This window comes from Falco punctatus (genome assembly GCF_963210335.1).
Source record: "Falco punctatus genome assembly, chromosome: 5".
NCBI lineage: Eukaryota > Metazoa > Chordata > Aves > Falconiformes > Falconidae > Falco > Falco punctatus.
In genome coordinates, this window is record NC_137584.1 from 42,048,340 (window position 1) to 42,072,787 (window position 24,448).

Here is a 24,448-nt window from a genome sequence, read left to right on the forward strand (position 1 = left end):
TTCTTATTGGAAAAAGACCATGTACCGAGTTCCCTGTGGGGATACCCCAGGAAAACAAAACCGTACAAAACATTAGCTGCATTGTTCCCTGAATTGCTGAAAGGTACTAAAAGACTGGTGTTGAGCAGTGACTAAAAGCCTAGCAAAATGGAAGAGAATTGCTTGAAACTGTATTGTTATACGTTGAAAAATAATATATTTAATTGCAGTAATATTTAAATTCTGCCAATAAGCAGAAAATAAACTCCTAGTGAATTTTAAGTGGATAACGGAATATCTGAAAGTCCTTTAACTGCCTTTGTGTCTCTGGATGTAAACAATGTATTTTTAAGTCAACAAGTATGACTTAAAATCCCCCCAAACAAAACCAGAACTGCTTTTTTCTGTACTTGGTTAAAAATTGTACTTGAAATTGTTGAAAAGAGAGAGAATAATTATTTCTGAACATTAACTGCATTGGAATATTAAATGCTTTTGTCTCTTCCTCAGGAAAAAGCTATTTGGCATCATCTAAGTTAATTAAGAAACCTCCTTGCTTCCTTGAGTGGCTCACTGCTTAATTAGGGTAACGTATGCTGGTTTCTATTAAATTGAAGTTCACCTTAGCTCACCCAGTAGTTTTTCAGTTACTAATGTATAAGTTGACATCTGGATTTTGTCTGTGCTGTGTGTGATGGATGGTGATACACAACCACGAAGTAGGAGTTCATTCCATTGTTACTGTGGCATGTCCCAGTAAGAGTCAGGACAGAGTGTGGTGAAGTCACAGTAATTCTGGGTTGGGTTTAGCACTCACAACTGATCACTATGCGATGTCAGTGGCAGCGTTCAGTCAGTCCTGCAAGGGACCACAACAGTTTCATACACGGCAATGTTTCCATCTCTTTTTGCAGCCATTTTAAACATGTCTTTCAATAGTGAAGGGTGGGAGGGACTTCTCTTTAGTAATTTTACTTTTATTAATACGCCTGTGGATTGAAAGCCCTAGATCTTTTCTGTTGTCTCATTCTCCACTAAGTTTCCTAGGAAAAAGAAATCTGTTGTCTGAAGAGGTTGGATTTGTACCATATTCATCAATACAGAGTTGTTCTCTTCCTAAATAAGTCCCTCAGATATTTATCTTATTCATCATTAATTAGTGACTTTTATTGCATATCCAGGAAGAACTAACTCAAAGGCTCCAGGCTTTCTCTCTACAACTTAGTTGACTGAGTTTGTAAATCACCCAAGGCTGGATGCATCTATGACTTTGATGGGGAGGTAAAGGGGAAGGATTTCTAGCAGTGCAGTTCTTTTCTATATTGTAAGATTAGGTACTCCTGTGGACAACGAGAGTGTAATGTTTAACCTGTTCCTATAACACACACACACGTGCATACATAAAGTTTCTTCCTGAGAAGCTGCACCTGCATACAGCCATGACAGACAGGTACAACCTACGTGACAAAGTGATAGTAACCACACTAGTTAGCTTTGCTGTGTCCTCACTGGAAGCTAGGGTTTGGTATTTGATTGCCTTCCAGTGAGTGACTTAATAAGCTAATTATTTTGTAGAGCAAAAAATTCCCAGAACTGTGCCTGCATGAGCAATTTGGCCAGGATTTCTTCCCATCAGCACTCTGTGCAGTCAAACATTTTCTGAATTGTTGGCAGTTTTGCATCTCTTCTGGACAGCTTATCTACAAGTGAAACATAATGGGATAGTTGTCCAGATTTTACCAGTCAGTATGAATACAAACACAGGTAGACAGCATGCTAGGTGTGGCTCCCTAAATGGTGTGCTGATATCACACTGCACTGTTTTGAAAAAAACTGATTAATTTAATTGGACTTGTCACAATAAGGTCAGACATAATGAAAGAGACTTTGTAATTGTATTGAGGAGTCCCTGGAGGCCTTTCAGATTTGAAGACACCTACTTATTTTTCTAATATCTAATGAAGGGGGGGGCAAATTTCCTAAGTAAATGAGGACCTGCCGTGCCTAATACCATTTGAATGGTCATTTATTGCTACGAGGATCTGGCTGGGGTAGGAGGATTTCTGTAAGAACCAACAGGTGCAGTCACACGTTAGATGGAAAGTAAAGCCAATTTTTCAGCATTGTCAGAGTGGATAGGATTTTTTACAAAGGAGCCAGCATTTGCAATATTATGTATGCTGCCTGTCTAAACCTACGGTCACTTGGCACTGAACCCTTAACGATACTGGCCAAGTAATTTAGAAGGCACATGTGTTCAGATGGCGCAGCTCCACCCAGGCTCAGAGTCAGCCAAGAGATTCCATCTAGGAGCATCAAGTGGTGCTGTAGATAGTAAGGTTTCAAGCCAAAAGGAAGTTTCCAAACAGCTGTTCATCCCTGTATCATATACCTATAGCTAAAATGGTATGTGATTGATAATCTAGTTTTTGTGTGGATTATTTTTGAAGTATAGCCCCTCTGTAGATGTGGATGCCTTGACCCTGCAGTGCAGAGCTGGTGCTTTGGTGGGTCGAGAGAAAGAATTACAGTCTGTGATGCCTTTTTATTTTTGGATAGCTGAGGAAGCAGAATCATCCCTGTCCTCCCTTTCTAGAATAAATGGCATAGAGGATTTCTGCTGAAAACTTCCCCACTGTTATCTGTCAAAAGCAATTAGTAAGAATCTGAAATGTGTAAAGTAGTTTAGGGGTCTGAGGAAAAAGCTTTTTGTGCGCCTTAAAAGTCCAAAGGTGCTTTAGGTCTGGGAGATCAACATTTCAGTAGTAAAATTCATGCTCATGACATCCACACTCATCCTTGAGAAAGAAAAGGTTTTAAATACACCCTGGTAAGCTGCCTTTGCTGTGCAACCAGAGCTTTAGCTCTTTGTCCTGAATTTAAGGAGTTGTCATGTGCCTGATTCTGAGAAGGTGAAAGTTAGCGGAGCTGCACGGACCTCAGTGAAACTGCCACTACAGACCAGGCAGCACTCTGATGTTTTAACAAGCAGTAGGAGAGGAAAAAAATAAACTAACCATAAAAAATAGGACTGGTGAACAGATAGGTGAACACTAAGAGATATTCACAGTGTGAGAAAGTAGGGAACTTGCTCACATAATATGGCAAGCTCTTTCAAACAAGACATCTGCCTCTGTGCCAGAAAGCTTTCACTTTTTCTCTGAAGAAGAATGCTAGTATCAGGAAGGTTTGATCTGCAGTTACTTTGAAAAAAAAAAAATCTAAGATTAAAAGATGGGATCAGAAGCCAAAACACAAAATATACCAGGCAGAACATACACAGGTTACAGAACAGGCAAGCGGATGATGACAAGTCTCTTCTCTCTTACAAAGCAACTGATGTTGGCCATTGCTGCACACCTTGCACAGTTCCTGGGCAAGTGATTTCACATGATGTCTGCACAACAATGTGGGCTCCTTTGCAGCTTTCTCATTTTAGCAGAACAGTGGAAATACCATTGTCTCACATAACAACTGTGAAACAGAAAGTAGACAATAAATTGAACATAATTGATAGTGAAGATTAGGGCCCTAATCTCTAACTCTAGCCTAAACCGATGGACCTGGAACTAGCTAACTGGAAGCCTTAAGCACAGAAGTTGGGTAGAGTTTAGGCAGCTGAGTGATGACACTAAATAGAGTTTGATCTCAGTATATATGCATCAATATCTGTTTTATTATTGATCATGTTGTAGTAAGTAATGGGGAAGTTATGTATCTGAACAGATTCAAATTCTAAATTGCAGATGGTTTATGTACTGCCAGCTAGTCCTTCATAGCTCTCCAAGTGTTCTGGGCAGCACTGGGCGGCCCAAAGCCAGGCTGAACCACACCACCATAATTTACATCCCCTGGCTCATATATATGATAAACAATGTGGACACCCAGATTTAATCCATACTCAGATTATGATGATATCATAAAATAAGATAATCAGAATATAAGAAGTAGAAGATAATCAGAAGATAAGAATTAGGTTGTTTTCCTTTCAGATTTTAGGGTGCTTCATGCAAACAGTTTCATAATTTTCTCTCACAATCTATTTTTTTCATATCAGGTTTGAAAAAATACTGTTTAGAATATCACACTGATACAAAAATGTAGTGTCTTTCTTTCATTTAGCTAAATATTTGATCAATTCAAGACTCTCCACAAAGTGACAGGATAAATAATGGTGGGAAGGAACAGGAGGGGAGAAAATTCTCATTTCTATTAAAAAATCACAAACTTCAGAGTGGATATAATGTTGTTTAAAATTCATATTACCTCAGAATATCAGAATGTGTGTTGGCCTTAGAGTTTTCATTTCAGAAGACCCCATTTGAAGTAAATTTCTTGATTGTTTCCACTCACTGCACTTTGATTCCTATCGTAGCATGATCTCAGGGCACATCAGCTGGCCTTTTGTCCTGAAGAAACTAAACTGAACGATGAGGTCCAGGAGCTTAGATCATGTATTCCAGCTGCTAATGAGCACTCAGTCCACAACACAGACAAAAGCTGGTCTGAAATAAAATCCCTGAAACATTAATAGTGTGTACATTGTGTCTCCTGTACCAACTTTTCTTGGGCTTTTCATACCTGACAGGTTGCACACTGAAGAAGGCTCCTTCGAATGCAGAGAAGAAAACTAAAAAAGCATTGTGATCTTGAGCTTATAACATTGAATTAAAATTGCAAATTTTTTATATTTTTTTTAGTGACTGTGGTTTACCTTACATAAAATAGGACTGTCCCCTGTTTTTTACTGGAGACATCCCTACAGCAGTTCTTAGCATACGGTTTGGATTTCAGGATGTATCTCCTGCTTGCAACAAGGTGAAAAGAGGATTCCCCACCTCGTCCTCCCATTTTTACAGAATTATTCAAAAACTACTTATTACATAAAAGCTTTGGGATAGCGGCTGGGTAGCCTGCTAATGTAAAACCCAAGTATCATTTTGTCTTAGAGGGTTTTCTTTCCAGCAAAAGACACTTTAATGACTGGTCAAATGCAGTAACCATCTAACCATCCGCTCCTCGCCTTGGGCCTTCAAACTAATTTAGAAAGTCATTAACCATTCAAATAATAGGAAAGCATATGCCACATTATCCAGTGCATGCAAAATCAGGTAAGAACTTCTACTCTACCATTGGAAATGCAAAATAAATACATAACTAAAATAGCGCATAGTCCTAAAAGAAGTCTGTGTTCTGTGAATGTGCAGCTGCAGCATCTGTGATAAAGCAGAAACATTTGTATCTTCGTTTGGTTTATATATATATAATTAATCGTGAGAGATGTTCAGTCTTGCTGATGATTTGATCCATTCAGCAAGAATGCACTTTTCACAGTAGCTTACACATTGCCAAGCCACAGAGACTGTCCCTTTTTTGACTTTCAATGCAGTGAATTAAAAAATTTATACATTTGCATCTTGCTCATGAGTTCAAACCAGTCTGTCCATTCTGCTGGTGCCTGCAAACATGTTCAGATTTAGTGCTCGCTCTTTTATTGCTTCTTGTTATGGAACTTGCATTTTCCTGTGGACTGAATGAGAAGGTGATAACATGTGGTCTCTCTGTTTAATTGCATAAAGCTGCACTTGCTCTGACCTCAGCACGTCTCATGGAAAATGTCAACAACCATATAATCATAGAGAAGTACACATGAGCAAAAAGAAGAAAAGTTGTATTAAAAATTATCCACCACTTAGTGCTTTAATTTACCTTCCTAGATCTTGTTTGGCAGAGCATTTTAAAACAGTTTTTCAAAGAGTCTTAGCAAAATAAATGAAGACTTTTTCAAGGACAATTTTTTTTAAACTAGTTGCATATTTGGTGTAGAACTGAGATAGATTCTTCTCCACTTGTCAGATGAAAAATTACTAAATTTTTCAGTTATTAATTACTACAGTAACTATTTGCTGAATTAATATTATTTTTTATTATGTATCCAAGATCCAAGAATGCTTTACCAGCTGTAGTTTCAGTTCCCAGTTGATGTAAATTGGCTTTGCTTCACTGAAAACATAACATCTATATCAGTTTACACCAGCCGAAGATCTAGCTCCAGAAATGCAGGGCAGCATTGAGATTTCAGACCTGCTGAGCAGCATGCAGATCTCCATATTAAAATATTTTAAATATTTAATATTTTTCCAAAAACACCAGAAAGAGTCTTGGTTTCTGCAGCGAAAAGCGAAAAGCCAGGTGCTTCTGAGAACTCACTTAATACCAATTGAAGGCTGAACCCTCCAGATAACTCAGAGGGATGGGGGAGTCTGTTATTGTAAAGATAGTATCTCCTGCTGCAGTGTCCTAAACACTCCCTTGCGCTTAAAAGCTTCCTTTCACTCACTCAAAAGTGGTTCCAGCATGGATATTACTCTCCTACTCTTTTAACCTTTTCTTTTTTTTTTTTTTTTTTCTAACCTTTTATTATCACAACTGAAAGATCTACTCAAATAACTAATCTGATCTAACTAATAAACTAAGATCCTGATTTTTTAAATTTCATGTATGACTTATCATTTAAAATGTAATTTGAATGTCTTCATGGAGAGAGATTGACATTCTTATTCTACCTGTCCTGCAGCTTCTGCCTTAGAAGTAAAAGGGAAAGCTGGACTGTAAATAATTTTCCAAAGGTTAAGGTTATGTAGTAGAAACAACAAAGGCATAGAGTCATAGACTTTTCTCTGCTACTAAAAGAAATTGCAGAACTGAAACAGGTCTGATACTTACCCACCCCACCCCCCTTTCCTTCTCTGGTACTGGTTCAGTCTCCATGTCTCAAGAATAGTTGTAGGGATTGCCTCAAAAACCTTCGGAATATGTGGGACACTGATGAAAAGACACTGTGGCTTTGTCATGGTGCTTTGTAGAGGCAATTTTGTTACACTACTGAGAAACTGCAAATGGAATTAAAAAGGGGCAAAGTCCCCAGTTAAACTGTAGAGCCACAACACTTGTATTCCTTATGTTCCTTGTCACTAAGTCTAGTCAATTTGGTATAAGTTGGATGCAGGAGAAGAAAGCAAACAATTTCTTCAGATTTAGACATTGTGAAGTGCTAGGGAACCTTACTCATTTTTAAGAAGATGCTCTTAGGTAGTAGATAGGCAGGCAACTGTTTTACAGTAAATAAGAGTCATATCACCCTGGTAACATGCCAAGATCTCAAAAACTGTAGGAAGCACAGCCAGATAATGTCTCGCTGACTAGTGTTTTAGTGCTGAAAGTTTTTTTTCATTTCTTTTTGCTCCACTAATTACAATTTCAGTCTTTGTTTCTCACAAAGATGATGAAAATGAACAGACATTTCTAAATTCTGAAGACATTACCAGAAGTTTCCAGCAGCGAGCTTGACTCCCAGGCCTTTCTGTGAATGGCTGATACTGTTTATCACCTGGGTATCTGAGTGCTTGGCACACCATAGAGCTAAGTGCTGCTCTTTCTAGTAGAGTGATACTGCATGTATAATTTTTTTTTTTTTAAAGCTTAGTAATAAGAAAAAAATGTTTCTCATTTTTCTATAAAGCATTCCAAGTATTCAAGGTAATACTGAAGGTAGTCATTTTCCATACGATAGTTCTCTCTGTGTCAGATAATGATTTTGCAGTCTTTGAAACCCTGACTCAGAATTGCTCTATATGTTTTTATTATTATCATTTTTTCAAAAAAGCTTTACAAAGGCAAGACAACATGAGCACACCACTTTTATTGTGTGGGCGTGTGGTTGCCTCTCTATAATAGACTCCCTAATGTTCTTGGTTATAAAGTGTAGCATTGCACATGTAGAGCTCTGAATTTCCAAACTCCATTTTCAGCCTCAATAATAGCCTTTCATTCAGCCATAGGATTTACACCTAATTATAGAACTGTGTGCTTTTTGTTCTGTTGTCTGGTCAGAAAGTATCCTGGGCATCTCATTGCTGTCATTCAGGGCAGAGAAGCAGTGCATGTCAACATGCTTTTGAAAGCTTTTGATTTTTTTTAGGTATTACTTAAATTACTTAAGGCTTACTAAGGATAGCGATAAGCAATTGCCAAGGCAGTAGTATTGGAATAATTCCTTTCTGGGAAAGTGCTGTTTACTTTGTATCTTCAATAGGATTTTGCGTGAATGGGTGGGGAACAGAAAATTGCTTTTGTTGCTTTTTACCCCATCACCTGTCCCTCTCTCTCCAAAACTGAAACTTAATTTGTTGAATGCAGTTTATCTCTTAATGTAAAAAATTATTTCTGTGGATTTTATAATAAATCTGTCTTTCTGCAGTGGATGCAGTTTTAAACTGTTTTGAAAGGAGTTTTAAACCTTAAACAACAATAATAAAAACATAATACTGATTTTGAAGCTGTTAACTGCATTCATCTATTTCTGTTCCCCCTCTGACCTTAAATATGGTGTTGCTACCCACTCATGCCTGTATCAGACTTATGCAGTTATTTTGTGCCATGCAATTCATATGGACTAGCTGAGGAACAAATCCCACTATGAGAGGTATCAAAAAAGACGGTAACAAAAATAAAAAAGATAAGACATGAGGCAACAGATGGAGATAGAATAGTGAGGGTATGTGGGAAATAATATGACAGGACAACAAGTAGGAGTCTCACCAGATGAGTGTCCTAATTGTTCTCAACTATTTTTGTAGGTAAAAATTAAAGCAAACAGATGCTTCACTGACAAGAATGTGAAACTGGAGAAAGAAATTCTGTGTGACTCTTCATGGGGAGTTTTTCTGAGCTGGAAGGTCACTAAGGTAGAAAGCAATAATACAATTAGGTGATTGAGGCTGACATTATCACAGTGAGCTAATAATGGGAATCAATATTTTGTGTTGGTGAATGAGAAATGGTATGTAAAGAAACAATAGTCTGTGAAAGGTCTTGAAAGAGATGACAAGTAGCTTTTGCTAAACATGGTAACGAATAAAGAGATGAAGGAGGATGCAGAGGGAAAGTGACATAACTAAAGGTACTGGTTAGGTAGATGATCTCTGCAGCAACAATCTGAATGGAAACAAGAGGATATTTTATTAATCAGAACACAAGCCAACACAGCTCTCATCAAACATTTCCAGGTATGTGTATAAATAGGAAAAACACTTCAGAGTGTCATGTAAAAATGAAAGATGAGTACCAAGTTACGCATCTAAAGATAGTTGTATTGCACACAATAATCAAAAGATACAGTAGGGAGAAAAATAAAGTGTTCTAATTTAAACATACTTAACTTTATGGCATGGCTAGGAATCCATGAGGAGACATGAGAAATTTAGTGTGGATGGCAGAGGGAAATATGGAGTAGAGAAGGAAGTCTATGAATTGTCAGGTTAAATGTATGTCTACAGATTATATCACACAGAAGAGAAGAAAACAGAGTTAAGGACAAAGTCCTTAGAACTATGTCACGTTAAGAAGGGGGCTTTCCTCAAACCCTTTGTATTTGATCAGCCTGTCAGTTTCCCAAGAAAGACAAGACCCTTGTATCCGACCAGCCTGTCCTCTACCTGCATTTTGACAGCCCACCGTATCAGGGGGGTAATTCGACGAGCCTATTCAGGGATCTCCTCTGACAGCATCACTGAGTCAAATCCCTTACAACTACTCACATCTCCAGAGACTTATACAAAATGAACTTCAGCTGAAAATTTTTGTTATACAAAATGCAAGTTTGTGACAGAATAAGGTTCAAAGATTTCCAGTGACAATACACTGACTGCAAAACAAGCTTCAAACAATACACTTAATAGCAGCTAGCATGAGTTAGTCGTAGAATAAAGTTCTTACCCAGCAGGTGTTCGTATGGGGGAGCAGACAGGTTCAGCCCATTGACCGATCCCAGCAGTTACGATGGAGTCTTCCCTAACTTCTCCCCTCATCTGTCCACTTCTTATACTCCATTGCATATTCATTTTTCATACACAGGATTGGTTACAAGTTTCTTGCTTCTAATGCAAATCACTACGCATCCTCAGCGCTGCGGAAGTTCTCTGCTAACTGCGCATGCTCCTCAAGTGGGGTTTTGCCCTCTTCTGGGCGGGCTATTTGAGCTGGAGGTCACAGTATCACAATTATCTTTGTCTTATTTTCAACTAACTTTCAGTTGATATCAGTGGACTGCAACACCTTATCACCTTGTCTCCTCTTATGGCCAGACCTTTCCTCACTTGAAGGCTTCTTTCAGTGTAACTTAGATAATGGTGTTCTTTTCACCATCTGTTCTTTGTCACTCATCCTTCCCAAGGCAGACTTTTGATTTTTTTAAGTATATAGCTATATATTTGAAACAATATCTCCTACAGGCTCTACTAAGAATAATGATTGATAGGAGCCCTTTCATTCATAGCAGCCTTAGAGAGTGGGTCAGCTCGACCTAACTTTGTGCACAGATTTGTATATAGTTAAACATTAAATCAGAGTTTGGCAATCCAGGAGTGCAGAAAATTCACCCCCTTTGGACTTACCTCAGTCCAGGTCCAGTCCATTTCCATCACATTCAGGTGGAGCTGGAGTGGCTCTAGTCACACATATTGTTGTTACCGACTGGTATCACGTGCCCAGTGAGGTGCGGTAGTGCCTTGGAGGCAGGTAACTTTGGGATGGAGGGGTGCGTTGGTATTACAGTGAGATCATTTCATCTGAGGAAAGTAATTTTGCCACAATGGCTGGCTCAGCAGTGGACATCTTCTCACAGATTCTTCATGTAACAACTGCTATACACCTTGTCAGCTGTGGGTGCCATCAGGTTCCCACCCCTGCAGGGAGCACAGCAGAGCCTGGCCGTGGGGTCTCCACTCCGCTCCACCCTCCGTCACTCCCACCAGCATGTGCTGAGCTGGCAGGGTGTGTTGCTTAGGGAGCCCAGGTAAAGGATTCCGTGCGTGCCAACCATCCCGAAGGCGATAGCTGGTTTTTACCCTAAAAAAAAAGCTTTCTGTAATATTATGCTTCCATTAGGTCCTAATTTTCTCTAATTCCACTCCACCACCACCACCCCCCCCAAGTAATTTTCGCAGAAACTGTCACACAAAACTGAAAAAGGGTGAGGAGGTTGCTTGAGCTAGAGGAGTAACTTGAGTTTTTTCTAGAGAGCATGGAGAGAACAGAGTTGTGGAAACAAAGGAAGGACTATAATTTTGAGAAGAGTCAGCAAAATCTAAAGCCCCAACAGGCCAAAAGGAATGAAAATGGGAAGAAGGAAAAGAATGAGTATGACAGCAATCAGGAGGAAGACTGGGTGAGGATTTAATGAAGGAACAGAGGAGCACAACAGCTGAGAAACACCTTGGTTTGACAGGGGAAGAGAAAGAAGCTGTGTGATCGTGAAAGTGAGGTGAAGGTACATTAATTTTTTTACAATGAGAGGGAGTTGAATGAATGGCTTTTCTATGGAGAAAATCTTAAATAAGCATTATAGTATTACTATTGATAGCAATCCAGCAAATGTGTAAGAAATAGAAGCATTAATAATTGACAATATATTCTTGCCCCACATAGCAAGCAGGATTAAGATGTGATTTTTTGCGTGATGACATAAAGAGATAAAACACATTAATCTTCTCTACTACTTATGGTAATATAATTGTGTCATGCTTTATGTACTGCCATGCTAATACAGATGCCAAGAACTTAATACATATGTCAATATATTTAGATCTAGTTTCACATATGTCTATAACATAGTTACTTTATTTTATATTATTGATTGTTATTTAAGAGACTCAAACTGCCTGACCCCGCTTAACGTAGGAATCACCAAAATAAGGCAGTTCAACATACAGAAGGGGTATAATAAGTAACTGTAAATCAAGTACCAGTAGAAATACGTAACACAGAAGAAAGGTGAAAAGGACTATTTAATTACAACATGAAATATCAATCATTAAGAGCCTGATCATGACTGAGATCTCACAAAAAAAAGTTTGGGAGTCATTTATTTTGGAATTTACACATCCAAAAAACAAGAATAGAAAATCCAAAAGAAAATAATGGCTCCTGGCAAGGGTGATGACTTGGATCATCTGTTTACAGTCAGTTTCTGAGTTCTTACTGATCCTGAGGATTATTTCTTTTCATGTGAACCTGAGAGTATTCTTACTTTCTTGTTACCTTTTTTCTCTGTTTTAATTGTGTGGGATGAGAGCCCCAGGAAGCACGGCCACAGGATTGACAAGAACAAGTCTTCAGTTTCAGGTGTTCTGTCCCTGAAAAAAAAATGATTCAGGGCAATAGGTTGGCTTCTGTGCAAGACAGTTAGCTTAGCAGGGGTGACATTGCCTATAAGTGATGTGTATTAACCTGTCAAAGTGGATCAGGAGTCTATGCCACAGAAAACTGAAAGGTTATAAAAGCACAAAGACAGTTCTATGTCTCTGAGCATTGTCCCCAGTGGAAATAGAGATGATTTGTCTTGGGACACTATTGAGGCAGGGGAAGTCCTGACTATTTCATTAAAGGTGAATCATCCAACTTTAAAGGGAGGGGATGCAAGAGCACACACCGTTGCACTGGAAGTATTTCTTCTTAGCAAATATCTGTAGGCTTTTTTGCGTTTCATGTATTTCATAAAAAGTAACTGAGTTTAGAGCCTTCCACAAAGTCATTCCATGTTCATTTGCTACAGCGATGAACTGTAAACCAGGAGCCTCAGTCCTTCAATGAGGTGCTGAGGGGTTCACACTATAGAGATGAACGTGCAGGTCTAAACAAGCAGCAAGCAAGGCCATGTGGAAACCTCTAAGGCAGCTCAGCAGTTCTCAGTGAAGGAAGTTGAATCAGGCCTTTGATTAAATACACAAAAATAAACTCACCATTAAGTTTAGTCACACTACACTAATACAAATAATAAATAAATATATTTCAGAATTTCTGGGGATTTCCTTCTGAATTACTCCGTTGCTTTCTCATGCTTTTGCTAATGTGTTCCATGTAATTCACCTCTAAGTAGGTGGTCAAGGTCAAAGATTTAAGCAGAACTTAAATGATACATAGGCCTTGTGCTGCCCCCTCCATAAGCAGCAGATGCTGCTGTTTTGTGATTTGTTTTTTGCATTTCATAATACATGGTTTTTTGCTTTGCTGGGCAAATTGTTCTGCCACTGGACTTATGCTGCATCCTATGAGGATAAAGCAGAACCAGCCAGAGAAAGAAGGAATTAGATTTGGTCTTAGCATGCGTGACTGAAGGAGAACACCGTCAAGATGTATGTAGATGGAAAAAGTTCAGCACTCCAATGCTGAGGCTAACCACCACCCTCTTTCAGGTTTCAATAGCACACACTGTCATTGTTTGATATGATAGACCTTAGTGTTTCTTGAGTACACCCTGCTGCATGACCTTGCTGTTTCAAGAACATTTCTCTTCTGGGGCTTCTGGGAATTTGTTTTCTTTTTCACTGCTGACCTCTAATGATAGATGTGTCTCAGCTTACGTGACAAATATTTCCAGGCTTCACATAGGTTTGTAAACTGTATTTGCTGGGTTTTCATTACTTCCTTCCTAGATCAGAAAAAGGATTTTAATGTAAATAGATAGGCTTTTATGGCGGCATTTTTTTTGATAGTTATTACCATACATGACTTCTTTTTCATACCACAGCTAGAGCTGCCTGGTGATAGAATGAATATAGCTATACATTTTTCGTCCATTTTGACAGATACACCAGAGAAATAACAAAATTGCATACCCATAGTATTCCTTCAGAATGCATGAATACTAAGGTACTGAGATAATAACATTATTAAGCCATTGTTAGCTTTAGATGACTACTGTAATTAATTGAATAATTTATTATTTTAAAATCAGTTCATATTAGTCCTCTTCTGTGCTTCTATAAACTTTAAAGTTCTGAATTTATTGATCAAAAGAGGAAAAAGAGTAAATGTGATCTAGTTTTCAAGACAAAAGCCCTGGTGTTAAGGTTTAGGTTTGAGCTACTACTACAGTCAATATATGAACTTGACAAACAACTAAGGGGTGTATTTTCACTCGAGTGTCTAAAATGGTCACTAAAATCCAAATGGTGGCATAAAAAACAACAGACTATTATTCATCATTATAATAAGTAGTTATTTGTCAATAGATTCTTGATGGTATTTGTCACCTGGGCATACAGATACATTTTTCAGATTACGTGTCTTGTCTGAACCTGTGTGGTAAAGCAGTACTACTGGGAACTGCAGCATAGCAAAAAAATTCTCTAAGAGAAATGGAAACAGAAAGCAGATATTTAGTGTCCCAGACAGTGACTTCATTCCAGGAACATCTTCTTTTGGGAAATATTAATTTGCATAGCCCTGAAATATGAATTTGGAAACAGGTGCTCAGTTTCACATGCCATTTATTTAATTCAATAATTTAAAATTTTAGCCTTATTTTGGCTGTCTTAAAGCAGAGATTAAAATGTTTGTAAGGACTACTGAGTTTGCGAAGAGATTTCTTCTTATGACCCTTACCTATTACATTCTTTTGAATATGTGTATAAGATAGCAGCAGAATTATTTTCAAATGCTTTAAATGTTAAATGCTACCTATTTATACCATTAATCATGAAGGGGCTATCTTATCTTAAAATCTCACTGGAAAGTAGCTGTGGGTCTGTAAAAAGAAATCCCAAGGAATTAAAGCCATGAGTCTTAGATAACTTCTGAATGTTTAGAAAGCATTCAGCACTCACCCATTACTAGTGTGGTGTGTCACTAGTGCAAAAAGTACAATCTGATTATAATATGTGCTGCCCAAGTATCAGTAAGATGAGTTTAGGGCATAGTCTGGCCTGGCAGGAAAAATAGTTATCTTCCTATTGCCTTAAATATATGACAAAGATCTGTTACAAATACATCTGATATTATTCACAGATCAAAATAGGGTTTTCGGTTCTAATTGTGGTTTGAGTAGAGAAGGCTTAGTGCACTAGATGTAGTATGACTAAATGTGGTATGGTGAGAATTCAGATTGCAAAGCCATGCAGCTATTACAATTAACTAACACTAAATGTTTGAGATGAGCAGCAAGTAGGAATAACAAGTAGTCAATGATTTATGTTAGGAATAAAAATATCTGTGTTTTAATGCTCTGCCACGTTAGCAGAATATTCTCTTGGAGACTGAAGTATCAATAATTGTTTCTCGTCCAATATAGCGAGTTTAACAGGTTTTGTACTTAAGCTCTCACCTCCACTTCCTTCTGTTAGATGAGCAATCTAGAAGAAAAATACCATTGCTGCTGTTATTTATTCAGATAGGAATGCCATAACTATGTCATCATTATCCATGAATGTACAGTCTTCATCTGTGAGCTTGGGATCATGCAGCTCATCAGCAGTGGCCAGTGTTGCCACAGTGTAAGAAGGGGTGTAGACTCAGGAATGAAGGCAGTGGGTTGATTGGCATTGATAACATGCAGCTGTGGCCTTGCCTCAGAGGCAGTGGGTTGATTGACGTGGACGATGTGCAGCTGTAGCTCGTTCCATTAAGTGGTTAAATAGCCCTGAATAGTGTGGGAGAGGGGGTTGGATAGAGCAGCATTAGCATCGTGGTCTGGCCTCTGGAGGAGGGAGATACAGCACAGACAGGAGAATCTGACCAACGGTAAAGCCTTGTTGCAGCCTACTAGTTTGTCTGTGTGTGCTGCAGCAAAGGGGCACCCTTCTCATTTGGTCCATGTGCTCTCAAATATTTGCCTTTATCCTGGGGCACATTCTTCCAGATTTCATACTCAGAGCTCTATGTATGTGATTTACTTTCTTCTGTTTACCTGAAACACTCCTAAGGTATCTCAGATGCTTGGATTTTTCCTGCAGTAGTGAATTTATCCTCAGACCTGAATATATCTGTCTCATTCAATCTATCTCACAAGCTGGTTCAAGTGAAACAAAGAGAGAAGTTTATGTGTTCGCATCTTTTTACTAAATAATTCTTAGAAATACACATTTTTTGAAATGTATTTTGAAGTTGTATCCTTAAATCACTCTAGAGCACTGCAGTCAGGAAAAATCCATCAGGTATTACATTTTCCATGTGCTATCCCCTAAAAACAAGCAATAAGAGGAAACCCCCCCTGTGACTTATCATCAATGCAAGTAATATAGGTGTTTAGCCTTGAATTCTGTCTTGCTCTATGTCCTTACAGTTCCTGATCACCCAGAACTTTCTTCCTTTACCCAGCCTTTCTGCTCCTTTTTTTACAGCTTCTCTGAAAGTGCAGCTTATCCAAGTGTACCTTTCCAAGTCATAGTACTTTGAAATAAGTGTGGATTGTTTGAAGTGTGGGTTAGATGTGTGATTGTATGGTGTAGCCATCTTTAAAATTACTTCAGCACCGTCGTAAAAATGCTACTTGAACTGATCACAGTATAGGTTTCCAAAGAAAAGCAGAGGCCAACCATATTACACTGGAAACCAAACTAAGTTAAGAAAGAAATGGAAAAAAATAGAGAGTCTCAAGGAAGGAGCTGATTGCACGGTAAAAATAACAAGGGACAGTTAGCGATGACATAGACCTAAAAAATATAAAACTGCAGTCTGCACCATCCATTAATTATAGCACACAAAATAAATGTTGCTTTATTGCTTTTTATCCACAAAACACTCTTACAGTGAAATAATATTTCTTTTCCTTTTCTATAACTTTATCAGGATTGCACCATTTTATCTCTGTAATAGGCTGTTGTACAATACTAAGTGTTTTATTTCTGTGTGTAATACCTAGACAAGCTAGATCACATCTGTTTAGATTCCAGCAGTAGAAAAAGTTTAATTTCTCAGCTGTAATGCAGTGGGCACGATAGGTTATTCTAGATAGAATAACATTGTTCCTATCAAAATGGTGGGATAGTATCAGGAGAAAGCTGGAAATAATAATTGAGTCCCTGCTACCCCCACCAAGTACTTCTTTTGCTAAGCTATATAGAGATGTCATAATTTTTTTAAGATGTTATTGTGATAAAGAGACAAAGAAAACAGTTTTCTACTTAGGCATTCTAAACAACTCAGAAAATACTGAGGGTGTTTTATGTTGAGCTTGCAGTGCCACAGAGAGGTTGGATTAAATAAACCAGAATCTAAATAAAATACATATGTGACTCAAACGTGGTGCTTAAGGTATGTAAGCAAGTATATTTAATTGGGTTGGGTTAAGCTTAAAATGTCTTTTTAAGCATCTTAAGATATAGTAGAACTTCATTAATTCTCAGTTGAACCATCAACAAACACCAGTCACTGACCTCCCAAGCTCGTTTCCAAGCCTGTAGGGTTTTCCTGTAGACTTTCCCTCTGAGGCAGCTCTATAAATGGAGCTGCAGAACAGGAGATTCTTACTCCTCTTTACAGGTTTCAGCTCAGCATATGCATCAATTTATGGGTAGAGTTTTGAACCTATATACACACACAATTATTAAATGAGGGAGGTGGTCTTCTCATGGTAAGCTGCATCTCCTGCTAGTAGCAGTTGCAGTGTTTGCATCCGCACTCAATATTTTTAGTAAGAAAAAAGAGACAGTGACTTCATGAGTAGGTCTTTAAACATACAAAGCTTGTGAAACTATTTCCATTTCATTCTTTGGTGGATGAAATGCATCATATTCTTTTGAGAAAGAAGACTACAAGAATGCCAATATCCTTGTGTCCCCAACTGTACATCAGAGAAAGAATACAGGCAGGGAGGTTGACTCTGATGGGAGGAAATGAGGAGTTTAGTTCATTATCCTGTTTATGACTTACTTTAACAATGACTTCAAAGTTATTCTGCATACAGTTGGCAAAGATCAAGGAAGAAAATATTTTTAGCACTAATGGACCAGTCTGGGTTATTTTTTGAGGCCCTCAACAGCATGAAGAGCAGCCTGATAAACCACCCAAAGCAAAATCATAGCTGTATTTTTTTTTCTTTTAGTAGTAGTAATGATGTTGCTTTGTTTTAGTCCACCAGAGAACCAACCTGAATAGCTGAAAATTATCTCTGGGATGAGTTATCAAACATGAAAAAGATATTTATGTTAAAAATAATATTGGGAGCAATGTAACTAAGATGAAGGAGAATGTTTTTCAACACCACCTTGGAAGAAAGTTTCTATCAGCATTAGAGATAAAGAATGATGCTGAAAAATTTTGGCTTTCTATCTTGTACAAGAATCCAACTCTATGTTGTTCTTTTCACTCAGATTGGGATGAAACACTGATTTTAATTTTTATAGTCCCAGGATGCAATAATCAGAAATATGTCAATGAAGATATGAAAAATATTTCTGAATTGAAATGTTCTGACATTTTTTCAAGGCAAGATATGCAACTATTGCAATGATCTGAGAATCCAGCTGCCCATAGACATGTGGATCAGAGCTAAATCACTTTTTACAAGTTCATTATCAGATTTTGGATCTATGTTAACAGGAGCAGCCTTTTGCATGTCATACGCAGTGTCAGACATGAAGAGCACTACTCCGTCACTAATACTTGGAGACAGGGCAAGCACTTGTAGAGAAAAGCTAATGTCTCCTTTTTCTCTGCTAGATTGGGTGTCTCAAACCAAGTTTTGAGGAAGCAAGGACCTTACATAGTGGAAGACATCTCTTTAAGTGCCGCTGGAAAAATGCCAGATACATAGAATGCCTCCTTTTTTGTTTTTCACCTTTTTAGGCTCGAGTTGTGGTAGGAGGCTTTGATGACTAAATGTAGCATAAGCAGTAATTTCATGGTGTTCTTTAGTCTTTGAAAGAGGGGTAGGTGTTTCAGCACATCTTCAGAGCATTATTAGTATTATTATTTTTACTATTTATTATTGCACATGCTGAGCTTGTGGCTGGAAGAATAACTGTTGGAAATTAAGAGACAGCCCTTCAGACCTATGGAAAAATGGCCCTAAGCAATCAAAGGCAGCTATAGTTCAACATAGTTAAAAAAAAAAAACACAGTAAATTAAAGACCTTCAAGGCTGCAGCAAGAAGCATGTTCTTTCAGAATCGATGCCAAACAGAAACATCTAGCAATATAGAGCCCCATCTGTTAGATATTAAAGTCAGCCAGTGTCACACAGGGTCTGTCTACTCCACCCAAACCCTCCAGCTATATTTTCTATCTGCTTTTCTTAGATATGCTGGTGGAAGTGTGAGGCTTTTGTTTTTCAGATTCTTGACATGTCAGATGCTAAAAACTTAGTGCACCATTTGGGAAGAAAACAGGTAGATTGCTTTGAGAAAGTCTGAGTAGCTTTTAATATATTTGATTCAAAAGGAGAGAGAAGGTGGTGTCCGTTCTCAGTTGTGCTGGGACCAAGGTTCGTGACACTTAGGAAGTGCTGGCTGATTCAACCATGCAAGGCTGCTATGATCATAAACCATCACTCACGGTTTTAGCCCATGTCAAAACGTTGAATTTGAAAGAGAGGAATTCAGAGCTACCAGGAGCGAGCCTTTAGAATGATGGATGGGTTTTGCCACTTGCTGGGATCTGTAAAGCCTCTGTGAAACTGGAAATCTACTATCAAAAATCCCAAACTCATTTGAGAGTGATTTGTTTGTCACCTTCACTTAGAAGTGCCTTAGAGAAAAAACATTACAAGAAATTTTGAAGAAATGTTGAGACTTCAGTTAATGAATAGTTTAGGTATGTAAACTTTATATAAAATAGGCAGCCATCTTTGGAGCCTTTATAAAATGTAAAGTTCACAGTGTGTCTGCCAAATGAAAACCACTGAAGTCCAACATATGCAAACCTGCAAAATGAAAAGGAGCAGTAATAAAGTTGTACAGGTTTGGGCAGGACGCATTTTTTACCTTTTGCTATATAGCAGTGTGGTGTCATCAGCAAATCTGTCAGCCTGCAAAATGACATTTCTATGGAAGAAATGGCAGATGTGGATTCATTTTGCTAGAAAAAGTAAACAGCTCAGGTCAGTGCTTATGCCACAACTCTTTAGTTTTGTTTAGTTCATCCCATTTTTACTATAATTAAGAAATAACGATGAAATAGCTTGACCATATGGGAGCATGTACACAATAGACCATGAAACAAAAAAGCATCTGAATGGATATACTGTCCTTACAAAAGTCAGAAGGCTTTAGATTCCTGGTGTGTTATGCAGCTTCACTGCACCAATTTTAACTTGCTTCTCCTCTTCCGTCTCAGTGGGAACAACTTTCAAAGACAGATCCACTCTGTAAGACATACAAATAAATCTCTTTAAACCATGTTCCAAATACCTTATGAAGAGATCTTTATGAAAAAACTAAGAAAAATATGAAACCAGTGTTGAATTCATTCTTATCTACCCACACATGGTTTTGGACTGGGCTGAGTAAAAGAACAACTTTACCTTTCAGATAATGAAGGCAGAAATAAAGAGGGGCAGGGATCTCAAAGTAGAGCTCTGATATTCTGCAAATAAGATATTCTTGAGAGGCCCTGGAAACCAAGGAAACTGCAAAATCAAGATGTCAGTATCTTTCATTAGGAAAGAAAACAAAAATGAGATTGAAGATAAAGCTGGGGAAGACCACAGTTTTGAGAACGGCTGAAAGGCATCCTTGGCTTCCAACTCAGATTTAGAGCATTTTAATGCTTTAGCCATACCAAAAATTAGATATTCATTTTCATAGTGTAATATCTCTTCCCAAAGTTCTTTCCAGTATTGTGTACATCTGCAGCAATACAGATCAACTTTAAAGAACACATCTTGAACTTATTTGGGGTTTCTTTGAAGCAGAGATTTGCACATTCTTCATGATGGAGACAGAGTACTCCCTTTATTGCATATGTAAGCGGAAGCATTCTTATAATATCAGTTTTAGTATGGACATCTTAGTATATAGGACAGCACAGCAAGACTAAGATAATACCCTTGGACAAGCACTTGAACGTCTTAAGAAAATCCTAGCTTGACATTGAACTCTGAAAACTGTTTAATAAAATGAGCTTGCAATTTTGGAGGCATCTTTTCTCAGCTGAGGGCATCAAAACAAACCAAACCTATGCAAGGTGGCTGTAAATTAAAGATTCTTATAATCCCAGGAAAATCAGATCTTGTCCTGCTATACCACTACTTCTGATGTATCAACGACTTTCTAGCTGTCACTTCATCTCTCAGAGACTTAATTTAATAAGATGCTAAAGTTAAATAACATCATAGGCAAAATCCAGTAGTTTAAGTTGCTTGGGGAAGTATTAATCTGTCCAATGCCTTCCAAATTCTGATTTCTTAACAGAGAACAAATTGATAGTACGCAAAAGTCTGGTTGCATTAGTGTGGGGACCTAATATGGAAGCCTTAGAAGAGTCACTGCGTAAGAATGTTTTTTCCCAAGGAATATAGTCAGAACATTTAAGTGCTTTCATTATTTTCACTCATAAAGTGAGAAATATGTGTGTTTAGCTTAATTGGAGATATGATCAGGGGGCCTTTCATGTAGCTTTAAGTTGTTCAAAGCTGAAACAACAAGCAAAAACTTCTTATTTTGGTGTTCTTTGTTTTGTTTTCACTTATTTACTAGTTTTGATACTGTCAAATTGTGATTGGTCTCAGACTTTTTTTTTTACAGTTCCAAGCAGGTCAATTGTTAGAGTGCAGTACTCACATATGCTGTTCAGTATCAATGGCATAACTTGGAAAATAAAAATGTTTGGCCTGATGGTTATAGATATGAAGGAAATATAGGGTATTGTTAAGCAATCTGTAATTAAAAAGCAGAAAGAAACTGATGGAGCACATTTTATACAGTAAAATTCAGTCACAGATTGTTTTCACCTTTCAACACTGTTAAAGCAAAATTGAGATTCTTTTTTTGTCTCACTTGCATATAACTGTGGATAATTATGATCCTTGAAATTCAGTTAAGTGTATGTATTTTTCATCCTTCAGAAAGCTTTAATTTCCTTTAAACACAGTGTGCAGAAGGATTATGGTCTGTCCTATGTGCTCTTGCAATTGTTTAAAAGAGAAACAACCTGCCCTGCTGGATTCTGTCTGCTTTCTATGTGGACCTTGCATAGCAATGGGTGGAGGAAATCTTAGTTGCTGAATCACATTCTGTTTCTAAAGCAGCTGTGCTAGAGAGCCGCACAAATTGCTAGCTACACAAATTAGAACATATTTTAGAAAGCAATCAACCACAGGGCTCAGTTCAATCTGGATTAAGATGTGGGACAGGTTAATGAAGTGCAGCAACACGGTCCCATTCTCAGTATCTTCCCTCATGTGTGGGACTGTGGTAGAGCCATGGCAAGCACTTTTTCTTTTAATAATTACAGTTAATTTTACAGTGTGCTGTCCCAACCCCAACTAATAACAATTTTGACACTTTATTGAAATACACTGTTATGGACTGTTCTCACTGTACATGATCCCTCAAGCAGCAAAAATGTAAGCAAGCTTGTTCTGAAGCTGCATGGGTTCTGAGGTACATGGCTCGTGATCATGGGTAAGGCTGACCCTAAACCTTGCACATCAGAGTGCCTTACAAACTCAAGAAGCTTCTCATTCCTTGGTAGATAAATCCTGTTAGGTGTACAGAAGCACGTGTTAGTTCTCACATTCACTGACTGACTGTTTTAACCACTGATCGTTTTGTGACTTGCAGTGCCTCTGGAATGGCAGAGTTGGGAAGTGCCATCCAGTTGACCCCTCTGCCAGTGCAGACTGCTCCTTACCGATCCCCGCACTGCATGCAGGCTCCGTTCAAATAGCTTCAGAGGCTACTGTTACACTGTTTTGTAGTTGCTTGTGGCCGGTTCAAGGAGAGTCCCAAAAAACGGGACTTAGTCACCAAGGACCTGCAAGGATTTTGGTTGGGAGTTGCAGATCTGTCATTGAATTCTGTATGGTCATGAACAGCTGAAAAGATGGTCAGTGAGGACAAACACTACTGAGGACCATAAGCCACCTGCAGAAACAGGGAAATGCTTCAATATGTGGTCCTGTTGTTGTCATCCATAGAATTAACAGAGAAGAATCATATTTGGTAGCCATGTAAAAAATATTATACGCAGAAGGAAATATGCAGCTGCACTTGTCCTCTTCACTAAAGCATGGGGTTTAGCAGAGGGGTGCGATGACAGCTGTGTTTCCCTGTGTGAAGCATCAGCTTTAGACTCGGTTCTGGAGGTACCAAGTTCTGTGTGCGCTCCAGTCTCAGAAACCCCAAACTCGATGTTATAGTACTCTCAGTTCAAATCTAGCGGCAGGTCTAGCTCAAACCTTGACTATCTCCAGTGAAGATACAGTGAAATTTCTTTATAAATAATTTTATGTCTATGCTCAGCAGTTCCACATACTTTAGTTAGTTGGGAATAAGGTACTAACTACATTTCTTAGCCTGTCATCCTGAAAATAACTGGTATAGGGCTTAAGTTCATCATGGAAGTTACAACAAGGCTGAATTAGGAAGACACAGAAGAAAACCATTTTAATTGTAAGAGATTTTAGTAAAGAAGCTGGTTTATGAATATTTTGAAAATGACATCAGGCAGTCACAGAGTGATTGTAACATTGAAATGCAGAGACCTACACAGACCAGACCACCAGGCTTGTTCCTACCTTGTAAAGCACTTCATTCGGTAAAGTTTTGCAAGCATAACTGCTTACTTAAACATTAAATGGTACAAAATGTATCATGTGTCTATTGGAGCACAATAAAAAGGAGTACTTTTACAAAATATAGTTACTAAATTTGCAGCACAGGTGTTACATGTTTTCAAATATAAATAGTACCTAAACAGTGTTCTTGAAATGAAAAATGAACTCTTAGAGATGGGTTAATGGATAATAATGATTATTCAAGAAACATAATTCATTATTGACCATAGTAGATAAGGGTAAAAGGCAGCTTTGGCTTACAGTTTGTCTAAAATAGACATAAAACAAAGAAAGCAAGCAGAATATAACAAATAAGGTGAAGGAAAAACAGATAATCATTAATATGAATTAGAATTTGTCAAGTATAGAAAATCAAAAGAAATTAAAGCTTGAGCTAAACAAATATTCATGGCTTCTAGAGATATGAAAAATTAAAGAAGATAATAACAAAGATGAGTATATCCATTGTTAAAGAAAGCCTAAGTGTGGTAGTCTCATCTTTAGGTCTGATCAGCAAAATTATCGCTAGTGCACCATAAATATTTTAGCTCTGTATTTAGAAGAAATTAGCGTAAGGCATTTTATTTCACATGCAAACCTTCCAGCCTTTTACTGACTTGGAAGGACTGCAGAAATGTGTACTTGGCATAAATACTTCTAAATAAGTAGATTTGATAATCCTTATTCAGAAGTCCTGAAAGAGACAGGTAAGGAGATCTAAAGTCTGATGATGGTCTTTCTAATAAATCTGGGAACAGAGGAAATTCTGGTAAAATGAAATAACAACAGTGATGAAGTGCTAGCTATTGTTGCAGTATATAGTGTCTTTTCCTAATAAAAATGTCAAGCGGGATGTCCCAGGTAATTAACTATATGCTGGTTAGCCTGACACCTATCCCTCACAAAAACAAGAAA

At 37.9% G+C, this 24,448-nt stretch overlaps 1 protein-coding gene and 1 long non-coding RNA gene across 3 annotated transcripts in view; one reads left to right on the forward strand and one right to left on the reverse strand.

Moving 5' to 3' along the window:
• LOC308065073 overlaps positions 1-10,964 on the reverse strand; it is a 28,016-nt gene extending 17,052 nt beyond the window's left edge. The window contains exon 1 of the long non-coding RNA XR_013928652.1: positions 10,434-10,964. This is a non-coding gene — a long non-coding RNA (uncharacterized lncRNA). The remainder of the gene's footprint in view (positions 1-10,433) is intronic.
• PRKN (parkin RBR E3 ubiquitin protein ligase) overlaps positions 1-24,448 on the forward strand; it is a 766,653-nt gene that overhangs the window by 691,326 nt on the left and 50,879 nt on the right. The window lies entirely within an intron of this gene.